General features: G+C 37.3%; 1 long non-coding RNA gene across 1 annotated transcript in view; it reads right to left on the bottom strand.

The window, feature by feature from the left end:
* Nucleotides 1-1,976: 1,976 nt before the first annotated feature.
* Nucleotides 1,977-13,213, bottom strand: part of LOC132480674 (uncharacterized) — a 37,420-nt gene continuing 26,183 nt past the window's right edge. The window contains exons 2-3 of the long non-coding RNA XR_009530670.1: nucleotides 10,871-10,995; nucleotides 1,977-2,249 (exon numbers count right to left, since the gene is read on the bottom strand). This is a non-coding gene — a long non-coding RNA (uncharacterized LOC132480674). The remainder of the gene's footprint in view (nucleotides 2,250-10,870; nucleotides 10,996-13,213) is intronic.

The following is a 13,213-nucleotide window of genomic DNA, read 5'->3' as shown; positions in this document are numbered from 1 at the left end:
AGGCTTCCATCCTAACACTTTTGTCCAGGTATGGAGCAATCAAAAACATCTTGCTTTGTTTCACTTTAGTACAAATGATATAGAAAAGACATCAAAAGAACTTATTAAGTGATAAGAGAGAATAACTGGGAAACAGAGTGTGTATGAAATATATAAACAGTCTAGTTTACAAAGAACTACTTTATTCTTTATAGAACATTGTTAGCCCATAGTCCATGTTACTCTACATTGGACACAAAGTATCTGTTAACCCTATGAAATAATATGTAAGACATTATGTGCATTTATATAGTCTTTGTATAAAGGATGTGACGGAAGAGGACCTCTACCAATAGATAGAAAAGAAATTCTTGCAATTGTCTGTTATGCAAGCCAAAAGCGGATGGGGTAATTTGCCAGAAATAATACTATAAGGGATATAAGTAATTTGGTCCAAGTACACCACTCTCTGGGTTGCATTATTCAAGAGTAAATTTTAGAATGTCTGAAAGCAGAGGTCTTACCTAGTGTTCGAGACATATGAGGTCTCTGAGAATTTCTCTGAAATCACACTGAACATCTTGTGTACATGTATGTGTGTGTGTATATCTCCTGGGAAGTCTTTAAAAGGCTCATAAGCTCTTTTATGGCACTTCTTCATTTCACTTCTGTGCTGGGCCTCCCCATTTATGAAAGCAGAAGTTTCAGCCTCTGAGACTTTGGGCACAAGTCAGCAGGTGGTGACAGCTTTCTCTTCCAACACTGCATCTTTTAAGCATTCTTAAGAAAGCAAGCAGCCATCAGTTATGAGCATCATTCAGGTGACGTTCTGTATGTATGAACTGCATTTGAGATTAAAAGACGGGGAAGAGATGGGAAGTGAGTAGACATGAGACTATTATAGGGCTCAGGAGAAAAGTGGCAGAATCTAATTATGATGGGATGAGTGGGAATACAGAAATGAGGATGGGCAGAGGATGCACATCTTGGTATTTGGTATATACCACAGGGTTTTTTTCACCAAGTTGTCATTCTGTGTTTGGAAAACAAAATTGGGGGAAAAATGAAATCAAAGAGTAAGTCAGTGCTTGGCATATAATAGGAATGTAATAAATTTTGGAAAGACTCACACTACCATGGTGAAACTTTTAGTATTAAACATATATTTAGTATTAAACATATATTCATTTGTAGAACAGACAGTAGTTGGACTTTTATATTACTAATGCTTACAATACTTCAACTTCTGGTCATCTTATACAAGTTCATTAGACCACTGATCATTGTTGCAATAGAGTTCTGAAAGTTTAATTTTGACATGTGAATGAGAAATGAGGTCATGGCATAGATGAAGACAGGCAATGAAACTATAAAATTGGTAAGCTTGGTCTATGAGAACCTATATGAGCAAAGAATCTGAAAAAGAATAGATATATGTATATGTATAACTGAATCACTTTGCTGCACACCTAAAACTAACACACTGTAAATCAACTATACTTCAATAAAATTAATTTTAATTAATTAATTAAAATTAAAAAATGGGAAGCTTGGTGAAGTGTAGTTGACCTTGTTCAGGAAAGTAGAAGTGGGCACTGGTTCTGGAGGATACAGGAGTGGTTTGAATAGAGAGAGGGCAAACTTTACTTCCTGACAGTAAGTTAAAATTAGGGGAATACAGAGATTATAGAATAATAATCAAAAAGTGGCATAAATGTAAGAAACAGGCTGGCTCTTCTTATACTAGAGAAAGAGAAAGCTAAATTTGTGGTGGAGATGGTAGGGGAATCATTTGAAACAATCCAGATTTCAATTGAAGTGAAGAGGTCAGAAAATATTAAGGATAAATAAAGCTTAGTTTATTCATTAGGAACATGGAAATTAGGAACATGGAAGTTAGAGTTAGTAAAAACCAGTCTCAAAACAATAATTCTCTAATTTGATAATTCTGAACTAATCAGAAAAAAATATGAACTATAGTGCACATTAAGTCAATGTTGAGGAAAATGATGTATTTATTTGAGTACAATTCAGTTGTTATTTTACAATGCTTTAACAAAAGTACACATTAAATACATAGAGGGGCTTCCCTGGTGGCGCAGTGGTTGAGAGTCCGCCTGCCGATGCAGGGGACACAGGTTCGTGCCCCGGTCCGGGAAGATCCCACATGCCGCGGAGCGGCTGGGCCTGTGAGCCATGGCCACTGAGCCTGCGCGTCCGGAGCCTGTGCTCCGCAACGGGAGAGGCCACAACAGTGGGAGGCCCGTGTACTGCAAAAGGGGAAAAAAAAATTAAATAAATAAATACATACATACATACATATAATTTTATATATACTATACGATAAGTATACTTTTTAGCATAGAAAATTACAAAATTATCTAATCACTTAAAAGAAAATAGCATTTATCCTTCTCACAAAGTTCTGAAATTAAAGAAAAAAATTATGAAGATATAAACTATTCACTGAAGTTTCTGAAATAATCAGAAAGCTTGAATCAAAGAGAGATTACATTTAAGGAGGATGTGTTATTGTTTAATTCAATGGTTAAAGAAATAGAAAAATTAAATGGGAACACTTCTCTGTTAAACCTTCCCCTCTGGCGGCTGGTATAAATAAGGGAGCTAGTATGGACCCTCCATTTCCCTTGATCAGGTGTTAACTTCTTCCTGTTTAGAGGGTTTAACTTCATGGTTAAGAGCATGGCCTCTGGGCTCAAATCTTTTGTGCCTGAACCCTAGACATGTCACTTGTTAAGTGTGCAACTTTTGGCAAGTTTCTTAATTTCTCTAAGCCTCAATATTTAACTGTGTAATGTGGATAATGTTTGTGAGGGTTAAATGCCACTGACAAACGGTAATTGGTATACATTTGAGCACTCAATAAATTTGTCTATCAGGAGGACTTTGGACATAGAGGGAGACGGTAGATAGATTCAGAAGGGAAATGTGAGAATTCGTTTAGAATGAACAGTTTCGAGGAAGATAACAACTGAAAGGGGGGTCCTCCTTCCCATTCAGCTGCTAGAAAAAGAGGTGTGTTTAACAGGACAGAGAAAACAGGTTGAAAACTGGTGGCCCTGTGGGCATTGGAGTAGGGGAAGCATGTTAGAAGTGTTTCACACACAGACCGAAGAAGCTAAATACTACACATCCAACAGAGCTGCGGATATCTATTTAAGTATGTCTGTGGGTCTATCTGTACAATGTTTCTCTTGAAAAGTCAGCAAGCGCTGTGAAGACAGAGCTCCAATCCTCTCTGACACTTGTTTAGGGGAGGGGCAGCAGCAGAGAAATCTCAGAGTGGAAGACAATCTACAAATACCTGCAGGGACATACATGACTACTTTCCACTTTCCTCCTGGCATCAGAGCTCTCAAAGTAGTTTATCCCCTTTCATTGCCTTATTCATTCCCTTCATGCATCTTCCACAATCAGGCTTCTGTTTCACATTTTTTACTTCATTTTCCTCTGTAATGTTGTCATTGCAAAAATGAAGTGAACTTGCCTCAATCCTCTTCCTTTTTGTCCTCAATAAACTATGAACTGGTAAATATGTATCTTCTCTTTCTCTTATCTAGAAATCCACGCTTTAGGGTGTGAAATCCTACAAAGTGTAAGACAAATAAACCTTCGCATTCATTATATACATTTATTATATTCAGTTGTTATTCATAATATATTTGTTATATTCATATATATATATATATATATATATAATGAATGTGAATATCAACTTTATCCCCTTAAATTTAAGTCCTCCAGGTAATAAATATTTTTGTCTTTTATGAGCTACATAGGTCTGTAACACATAGTCTTTTTTTTTTTCCTTTTTTCTTTTTCTTTTCTTACAACCTTTTCAAAATGTAATAACCATTCTTAGCTCAAGAATAGATTTCACCTGTAGGCCATAGTTTGCTTACTGATGCTTTAAAATAAATAACTCTGAATTTGAGAAAAATACAATATAACTCAATAATCAGTTATTGATGTTGGCTATGGTCCACTTTAATGCAAGTGAGTGACAACAAGTACTATGGTGAGAATATGCTTATCAGTTCCCAACACATCTGAGGAGTGAAGGTAAGTTGTGTGAAAGGAAAACAGAAATGGAGTCATTACTGGTGGGGAGAGCTCTCTCACATGGAGCCTCTGAGGAAGCCACTGAGGAAGTGTGACTTAGGCACATCTCAGCCAAGATGAAATCTGAACTTTGACTACCTATTGCTTTGACACAGGCATCCAGAGCATCTGCCCACGTTCCAGAAACTCAAGATACTTATCGGACACTTAACCTAAAATAACTTGTGATGGAGAATCCCTTAAGGACAAATATTTCCTTTCCTGCGTCAGAGTCAATCATAATTCCTGACAGACAGCTTTAACAACCTTGTACCTTTTATCTTTATAAATCCCTGGCTCTTTCTCTTCCACAGAGTATCTTTGGGTTTTACCTGAATCTGTGTCTCCAGGACTGCAATTATTAAGACCTCAAATAAAACTTTGTTCTCTGCAGCCTCGATACTGATTATTGTTCGACAGTTGGGCCCCATAGTCTATGAATAAGTGAGACAAGGTCTTATCTCTTGGTTCATGCCTCTGATCTCCTTTTTCTTGTTCAATTTAAATGTTATTTCCTAAGAATGACTGCCTCCTTATATTGAGATAAAGTTCTAATTTTCACCTTAGATCTAGTCATGTGACAAAGGAATTATTTTATTCCTTTGTCACATGACAAAGGAATGAGAAAATATACTCATTTTCTCAATCTCTTATGGATTGCTTTCACTTTGATACAGCAAAAATGTTACTGTTGAGAAAATTGTTTCTTTTGCCTGTTAATTTGATCCCCTCAACCTTTTCTTGTACATTTTCTATGCTACACTTAATCAATTTAAATTACTGACAGTTGATTTCCAGGCCTACCAATATACCACTTCTGCCTTTCAATACTCACTCATCTTGTTTCTTTGCACTTCTCTTTTCTGTCATTTTTGCTCCAAATTGCTCATATTTAAAAAGTCCTCTTGCAATATCATGCATAATTCACAGATGTGAGGAGGAACAGCCTTCTGCCAAGGCATACACTCAATTCACAATGCCCAGTGGTTTCTCAGTTGTGTGTAGGATTTTTCTGCTGGGATGGGTCTTTTATCATCTTCAAACATGCATGACTCAGCCACACATACTAGCTTCACAGAGTCTTCCCAGCTATAAAGTTTAGAACAAGCTTCGACTCCCAAGTATCTGCTATGGTCTGAATGTTTTATACATTGAATTCCTATGTTGTAATTCCTATGTTGAAACCCTAATGCCCAATGTGATAGTATTAGTAGGTGGACCTTTGGGAAGTGCTTGAGTCATAACAGTGGAACCATCATGAATGAAATTAATGCCTTATAAGAGGCTCCAGAGAGATCCCCTGCCTTTTCTACCATGTGAGGACACAGGGAGTTGGTGTCAGCTTATGAACCAGGAAGAAGGTCCTCACCAGAAGGCAAACATGCTAGCAACTCAGTCTTGGACTTCCCAGCCTCCAAAACTGTGAGCAATAATTGCTGTTGTTATAATCTACCCAGTTGGTGGTATTTTGTTATAGCAACACGATTGGAGTAAGATAGCATCTTTCTACCCGAGAGGAATAATTCCTAGACTAATTACCTAGTAAAATTTGTGCATTATCTCAACATACACCAAGTGATGCTGGATGAGGTAAAATCCAGAAACAAGGTTGCTGAAGAGTGTTGTCATGATCTACTCTCACATACTATCACATACCTCAGAGATACTACATATTTACTCGTGTTAGGAGCTTCACATGGCAGTGGTTTTCTTCATGGCAATGTGAACACCAGCATCACTGCTACTTGCTACTCCTAAAGGAGCTTGAATGCCTCACTCCTCTTCCTTGTTTGAGAGCTATTCCAGTTTTCACTTGGCTGATCTTCAAGCTACTTATCATAAGTGTCTATTCTCTTGATTTTCAGGAACACTCATTACTATTATATCCCTCAGGGCAAGTTTAGAAGTTTAAAGCAATGAAGAGTAGCTTCTTATGATAAGAAGAAAGAATAAGATGGACTGTTGTTGATTTATTGATCATTTATGAGTAGCTGTCATATGCCAGGCATTGGGGCTTGTGCTTTTGATGTCAGAAGAAGTCCCTGCTTTCAAGTGGTCTCTGGTAAAGCTGGGAGGAGTTTCAACTGGACTGAATAGTATAACATAATGAGTAGATAAGTGCCAGGAGAGGGTGCCAGGGTGGGAAGGAAGACACAGAGAAAGAACAAGTTTATCATGAAATATTTTTGAAGAACAGGATACCTGATTTGTGTTTTGAAGGAAATGTAGAAGTGTGAAAGACAACAAAAAAGTTTCAGAAATGAACATCCTAGGCAGAGGCTACAGCAAGATTTAAAACGCAAGAGGGCACAAACCACAGAGCTGATCTCCCTGTGCTATGTGGCTGCTTCCCACTAGCTATCTATTTCACATTTGGTAGTGAGTGTATATATGTCCTGTGACCACCTAGAGGGGTGGGATAGGGAGGGTGGGAGGGAGATGCAAGAGGGACGAGATATGGGGATATATGTATAGCTGATTCACTTTGTTATAAAGCAGAAACTAACGCACCATTGTAAAGCAATTATACTCCAATAAAAATGTTTAAAAAAATAAAATAAAATTTTAAAAAAGACACGAGGGCATAAAGAGCAATGGTGGCTCTAAAGAACTGCCAATAGGTACGTATGACTGGAGTGTAAGATCATTTGAGCAAGTAATGTAAAGGATACCAAAATGTGCAGTGGATAATCTAAGGTAAGGATATATCACCTTTCTTTTTTTCACTCTAGAAATATTTACTGAGTGACTCTTATGTGCCAATGATTGTTGTAGGTTCTGCAGTGAAAAAACCATGACTCTACCTGCACGGAATTTGCATTCTACCTAGGGAAGAGACAGAAAATAAACCAATACCAAAATATTGATATATTGTTTGGCAGATGGGAACAAACATACGGAGAAAAATATATCAGAGATGGAATAGAACATGTGTAGGTTAATGTGTGCACCTGCATGGGGATGCACAACAGCTGTTTTTTATAGGATGATCAAGGTCTCCCTGATGTGGTGACATTTGACCAGAGACTTGAAGGTAGTCATATCCTATCTATTATCATAACCTCTATTATCATATTCTATTTATATGTGTATGGATTACTTTTGTAGAACATTTCCAGAAGATGAAATCGTAAGCGCAAGGGCCTTTGGATGGGAGAACGTTGAGTGTTGAAAGTATAAGCTAAGAGGCTGGTGTTCCTGGTGTGGAAAGAGTGAGAAGAGCAGTGGATAAACTGGAGAGCTGGTGGTGGCGAAGGGGGTGCAGAAAAGATAGGGCTTTTTAGAGTCTCTTTAAGTACTTGTTCCCTTGTGGCTCCCCACCTCTTAGACAGAATCAAGGAAATGTCTAGCCCCAGGCAGTGGAGAATAGGCATTTGGTAGTTTTTGCTAAAGAGTTAAGCTTAAAAGCCTAAAATCTTTATCGACAGAGAGAAATTTTTCTAAATTTCTTCTTTACTACATCATAGTAGTAGATGGATAAATCCAAATAACTTTCCACAAAGGGAAAGCACCATCAGGATTTGCATATTTTTTGTCTTGTTTTTTAACAAGAGGGAAGGGAAATTACCGTTACTATTTTGAATCTGAGAAAGACTGGGGTAAAGAGAGGTTAAATGGCTCATTCACTGCAAACCTGGGCTTAAGAGTAGGACAGTCAAGAGTGTTCTACATGATGCCCTCAGCCAACCACTTACTCAGAGGAGGGCCAATTACTTTTTTAAAAAATTAAATTAAATTAATTAATTAATTTATACAGCAAATTCTTATTAGTTATCTATTTTATACATATTAGTATATACATGTCAATGCCAATCTCCCAATTCATCCCACCACCACCACCCTTGCCCCGCTTTCCCCCCATGGTGTCCATACATTTCTTCTCTACATCTATGTCTCTATTTCTGCCTTGCAAACCGGTTCATCTGTACCATTTTTCTAGGTTCTACATATATGTGTTAATATACAATATTTGTTTTTCTCTTTCTGACTTATTCACTCTGTATGACAGTCTCTAGGTCCATCCACGTCTCTACAAATGACCCAAGTTCATTCCATTTTATGTATGTACTACGTCTTTTTTATCCATCCGTCAATGGGCATTTAGGTTGCTTCCATGACCTGGCTATTGTAAATAGTGCTGCAATGAACATTGGGGTGCATGTGTCTTTTTGAGTTATGGTTTTCTCTGGGTATGTGCCAGTAGTGGGATTGCTGGGTCATATGGTAATTCTATTTTTAGTTTTCTAAGGAACCTCCATACTGTTCTCCATAGTGGTTGTATCAATTTACATTCCCACCAACAGTGAAAGAGGGTTCTCTTTTCTCCACACCCTCTCCAGCATTTGTTGCTTGTAGATTTTCTGATGATGCCCATTCTAATCGGTGTGACTTTCAATACGCTTCCCTGGGGCAGTAGTGATTACCTTCCCAATAGCTTGGGCAGCTTGGTGAAGAAGATCAGAAGCTGACTTCAGCTTTTCATAGCTCTAGATCTTTCTACTTCCTAAATTCCCATTCCTTTTACTTGAGCAGTGGTTCATCAAATATGTAACAGCAGCAGAAGTGTCTCCTAGAAACTTGTTAGAAATGCAAATTCCCAGCTGAGGCTCCGGAAATCATTGTTTTGACAAGCCTTCTGATTCTCGCTAAAGCTTGAGACCCATTGCTCTCCTTCTGATCTGAGAGAGAGGGAGAGGGGGAAAGAGAGAGAAAGCCCAGGAAAGAATGCTGGAAAGTAAATTCAGATAGCTTTTTATATGGGGTTTTTACTGTGGTAACTTACAAATGGTTGGAAAAAACCCACAAATTGAAACATGTAGCTACTTTAAGCACTCTTTAGCAGAAATCAATCTTATTCCCGATCTGTTACTTAATAGGTCATTTCCTCATAGGGATGACTAACAGCAATTCAACAGACAATGCTTTTTATATTTAAATAACACTTTCTGTTCCAAGATGTCAAAATGTTTGACAAGTGGTCAAAATGCAGCTCACTAATATTCTCAACCCCATGGTAGTAAATAACCCACATCTACCATCACTGCTGTTTACTGGTGATTTCTTGTCCAGGCAAGTTGAAGCGCCTTCCCTATCTCTGTAGAAAGTCAATGACTAAAGGAGAAAACGTGCTTCATCTTGGTTTCCATAGGAAACCAAATTGATAAATTACTCACTGACTTCTATTATTGCATCTCAAGGGTAGTTAACAATGCTCATCAAGGAAAAATCCCAAAGAACACTCTTGCCCTATCTCTGATTAAACCTGATTTTGGAAAATCATCTGGCTCAATCTACATTTAATTACAATATGAATGCTACTTAATTCCCTATTACTTCTGATTACACAGGATCAATGCCACTTGAAGAGTAAGGAGCAAAGGTTCACTACATTGGGGTCTCCTTGACAGCCAAGCCTGTGCCTTAGTCATTTTGACTCCCTACTGACCAGCCTGGTATCTGGAACAGTATATGCGATCAGTAATTATTTCTTGAATGTATGATGTATGAATGAGTCAAGATATTTTTAGAGCTGGAGTCATGGGTCAAGAGGAGAAAACGTGGTTTAAAAAAAAACTACTACAGGGTTTCCCTGGTGGTGCAGTGGTTGAGAGTCCGCCTGTCGATACAGGGGACGCAGGTTCGTGCCCCAGTATGGGAGGATCCCACGTGCCCCGGAGCGGCTGGGCCCGTGAGCCATGGCCGCTGGGCCTGCGCATCCGGAGCCTGTGCTCCGCAACGGGAGGGGCCACAACAGTGAGAGGCTCACGTACAGCAAAAAAAAAAAAAAAAAAAAAAAAAAAAACCTAATACATTCTCAGAAGCCGGTGCTGCAATGAATGCTAATAACAACTTGACAATGTCCTCTGCCATTGCAAATAATGTGATACCAACATCTACTAATCAATCAAAATAAGACTTTCAGAATTCAAGTTTGGGTAGGATTTTGAGCTGGGGATTCCTCTCACTCACCTTATGATAAAACTTGGAACTGTAGTTTCAACAGATAATATGCCAGTTTTCCACTTAAAATTGGAAAATTTAATGTAATTTCGGAGCCATGAAATAAAAGTGATGGGCAAATATTAGAATTTCCATCAATGAAAAAGCTTAATTTCTAAAATGCTGAAGGTTAGTTTATCAAAAGACTGAAATTGCCTCATATCATAAGTCAAAGCACCCTCTCTTTACTAAATAAGGAGCTATAAAGTTGCACAATTACTGTCAATAATTTTTTTACTTGGTTTGAAAAAAAGTTGCTTGTTTTAAATAAAACAAAGTTCAACTGAAGTGACTATAATATCAACAGTCTTGTAAAACTCCTTGTGTTAGATTTCTTCTATCCCCAAGATGCCAACTATGCATATTAAACTGACTCTTGTTTTTTGCGTATGATTTCTGTACATCTTTCCTATTTCAATTTTCATGTTAAGTACCCTTTCTTAGAGTGTGGATTGTAACCACTTTGTTTAACACTCTATCACCAGTACCTAGAACAGTGCCTGCCACATAAGAAACACTTAATAAAATTTCTAAATTATCTTGATTAAAATCCATACTCATCCTAGCTTTAAGCACATGAAGACAGAAATAGGTTCCAACTGCATACGAACACGTGAATAATCCAGAGTAAATGTTAACTATAAGTACAAATTATCTGTTGATTAAAATACAGAACATGTCTGAGATTTGGAATTACTTCCTAATAACCCTGAGTCAGAGCTGTGGTAAAGGCTTACTGGGGGCATGTTACCATTTTCTGAGTACATACTGAGAAAAGGAAGAAGTTGATGAGACAGCATGCAAGATTTTCCAGGCTCAAAATGGAACTTGACTCATCTTCATGGAAACATCCAGCCACAGAAGAGCTCACTCTTCTGCTGGATTAAGCTCACCCTGGTGAATGGGATGGAACAGAAACAAGAGACTGAGGTCTAGGTTTTGAGGATCTTCACTCCACTTACCTGCTTTCACAGGACCAGGCAACGGGCAAGAAGAAATGTGGAACTGTTGCTGTGTACCTCTAAACAAATACAGTCACCCTATGTAATAGAATGTGTCATAAATCTGACCAATCAGAATAATTCCTCCTTTCTTGGTGGAGTAGCTCTGATAGAAATGGACAGAGCTGGGCTCGGGGTGGGAAGGGGGTGGTTTCCTTCTGTTACAAGCTCTAAACTTTCTTCAATTTTCCTATGATTTAAGCCTAACTAAAATTTATGGACTTTTGAAAAAGAGTAGGTACTAAAATTAAATAAGCTGAGAGTGTTGAGGGTGAAAAAAATGATAACAAATTTAAGAAAAGGTAGAATTATTACTATGAGAATTACCAGAACTGTGTTTGTTCCAAATGTGAGCCTGCTATAGCATTTTAATTATGAATAGAATTAAACAGAAATTCACTTGCTGTCTCCCATCTGATAATATTAACAGAGACTTCCCTTAAAGAAATTTAAAATTATTTATTCTATGTAAATCTCTACAAGTCCTTAATTTCAACCTTATTATAAGAAATAACACACAGTATCAACAAGCTGGCAGAATTTTGACAATTCTCCTGCCTCCCTCCATTCCGCCTTCTTTTCCTCTTTCCCTCCCTCCCTTTCCCTCCTCTTCCCTCACTCCCTTTCTTTCCACAAAGCAAGTAAATGGGTATATAGCAAATAGTAGGGATCACACGCTTTCATTACAGGGGTTGGGAAAGTGGACTCTCACAAAAACAGACTTGATTTTAAGTACTGTATCTGTGCTTTACTAGCTGTGTGACCATGAATAATTTAATCATTCTGTGCCTCAGTTTGTCAGGCTGTAAAATAGGTGCAAAGAGTACCTACCTCTTAGGATTGTTGTGAGGGGGGATTCCAATTGGTTTTAAAACAGTATTTAGCACAGAGGAAGCATAATAATTATTATTTTTCACTTCTCTGAATATATAAAACATTTAGTATTGGGATTCATAGTCTCAAAATCTAACACTCACTGATGTGAATATCTGATTAGCTAAATGGAGAAAAACATTGTTATAGTAATTATTTCTTTAGTTTCTCATTTTGTTTTTTTAACTGAAAACCAGAATCACAATTTCTTGGTATTATCTGTTATCAATGAACAGTGTAAGACTATAATATTATTTTTGACAAGGCACTGAATATTTGCACTGAAGAAAACTAAGAAATAGTAGTAAATAAAAATTTTCTTTTACTAATCCCAAGTGAAAGATGAAATTAATGATGATATATATGTGAAAACTCTGGAGAAGTCATACAGAAAGAACCTCAAGTACTTGAGGCACACTTGAAATTCAAATGACACTAAATAACTAATTCTTAAATCAAGAACCCTTCACTAAAATTAAAAACACAAATGCTTTCTTTTTCTTGATTTCTTGTAGGAAGTGAAAGAGTACTCGGTAGGTGCCAGACTATTTTAAAAAGCAGGTTATAGAGATGATATTTCAGGAGCGTAAAAATACTAAGGCGGATCTCATAAATGATTGGTATATTATTTAATTCAGGTTAGCATCAGAATTGTCAATGTTTGTTTATTAAGCAATGCAATCCTTTAGGTAGGAAGCATGGTTCTTTGGAGAAGTTGATAGACACAAGATACACAAACTGGAATATGGTGAAAAAACAGACAGTATAGGTTTTTAAAAATTTAACCTAGGAATTATTTAACATGGCCATTTCTTTGGGTTGAAGAAAGAAATTCATATAGATTTTCCTGGTTCAGGCTCCAGTGAGGTCTATAGGCAAATTTGTAACTAGAGCAAGATTCAGACCTATTTCCATTTTTGTGCTTACCTCTTAAATATGTCCAGTTCCTAGAGCATAGAGGAAAGCACTAGATTGGCCATGGCATGAAACAGGTTAGAATTCTGGCCCTGCCACTTAATAACTGTGTATGGCTTAAATGGGCAATTTGCTAAACTTCATGAATTTCAGTTCCCACTCTCCAACCCCCACCCTGGGCAAAATGAGTATAATCCTTTTTCTACCAACTCTAGAGAGTTAGGATGGTCTGAGGAGAAAATGTATATAAAAATGCTTTGAAAATTATTTAATGCTTTAAAAATATTATTTATCATTATTATTTCAAGATGAGGGAAAACTCC

The sequence above is a fragment of the Mesoplodon densirostris genome, chromosome 19 (assembly GCF_025265405.1).
Source record: "Mesoplodon densirostris isolate mMesDen1 chromosome 19, mMesDen1 primary haplotype, whole genome shotgun sequence".
NCBI classification, from domain to species: domain Eukaryota; kingdom Metazoa; phylum Chordata; class Mammalia; order Artiodactyla; family Ziphiidae; genus Mesoplodon; species Mesoplodon densirostris.
Note: the sequence above shows the minus strand (reverse complement) of the source record. Positions and strands in the feature narration are given on the sequence as shown.